The sequence below is a fragment of the Lolium rigidum genome, chromosome 5 (genome assembly GCF_022539505.1).
Source record: "Lolium rigidum isolate FL_2022 chromosome 5, APGP_CSIRO_Lrig_0.1, whole genome shotgun sequence".
NCBI classification, from domain to species: Eukaryota; Viridiplantae; Streptophyta; class Magnoliopsida; order Poales; family Poaceae; genus Lolium; species Lolium rigidum.
This window is the reverse complement of record NC_061512.1, coordinates 113,472,733-113,474,144: the sequence shown is the minus strand read 5'-3', so window position 1 is coordinate 113,474,144 and position 1,412 is coordinate 113,472,733.

Here is a 1,412-nt window from a genome sequence, read left to right as displayed (position 1 = left end):
GAGAGATTGTCCTAACCGCAAAGTCATGATTATCAATGAGGACAATGAGTACGAGACTGGGAGATGATGTTGATCCTAATGCTCCGGAAGATGATGACTATGACACCGATGGTGAAGATGCATATCAGTCCGATGCTCGCACCATTGTTGTGTCGCGACGTGCTCTTAATGTGTTGCCTAGTGCATCTACTCAGCGCTGCAATTTGTTCCAAACAAAGGCTTTAGTTGGTCCCGACAAGGCTTGCAAGGTCATTATTGATGGCGGGAGTTGCCGCAATTTAGCAAGCAAGGAGTTGTGTACCAAGCTGAAGTTGAAGTATCTACCGCACCCGCATCCATACTATATTCGAGTGGTTGAGCGACAATGGTGACATGAAGGTAAACCACATGGTGCGTGTTGAGTTTGCTATTGGACCGTATAAGGATTGCATTGATTTTGATGTGGTTCCTATGACGGTGTGTCACCTACTATTGGGTCGGCCTTGGCTCTATGACCGTTCTGTGCAACACAATGGTCATGCCAATACATATCACTTGGAGTTCAAGGGCAAGAAAATTAACTTACAGCCTATGACACCACAGCAAATTGTCAATGAGTCTCGTCAGAAGATTGAAGTAAACTTGGAGGATGCATCGTTAGATAGGCGAGAGAATTGTAATGTTGTGAGTGATATAACAAAAAGTGAGAGAGTGAATTCCTTAGTCTCATTAGCCACCAAAGAAGACATGAGAGAATTTAGTGAGGATCCTACAGCCATGCCTCTTGTCCTCTTGTACAGGGGTACGGTTTTGGTTTCTAACGACATGACCCCTCTTCCTCTTGGTGTTTCTCATGTTTTGCAGGAATTTGGTGACGTGTTTCCGGATGAGGTACCCGCAGGACTTCCACCATTGCGAGGTATTGAGCATCAAATCGACTTGATTCCCGGAGCTTCGCTACCCAATCGGGCACCATATAGAACGAACCCCGAAGAGACGAAGGAGATACGTGAAGCAAGTACAAGCGCTACTCGACAAAGGTTATATTCGCATAAGCCTTAGTCCTTGTGTTGTTCCTGTTATTCTAGTTCCTAAGAAAGATGGTACTTGGCGCATGTGCGTAGATTGTAGAGCGATAAACAGCATTACTATTCGATATCGTCATCCTATTCCCCGTTTAGAGGATATGCTAGATGAATTGAGTGGTGCTGCTGTGTTCTCTAAAATTGATTTGCGTAGTGGTAATCATCAAATTAGGATGAAAGACGGGGATGAGTGGAAAACAGCCTTTAAAACAAAATTTGGTTTATATGAGTGGTTAGTAATGTCTTTTGGTTTGACTAATGCACCTAGCACTTTCATGAGACTGATGAACCATGTTTTGCGTGAATTTATTGGCAAGTTTGTGGTTGTGTACTTTGATGATATATTAA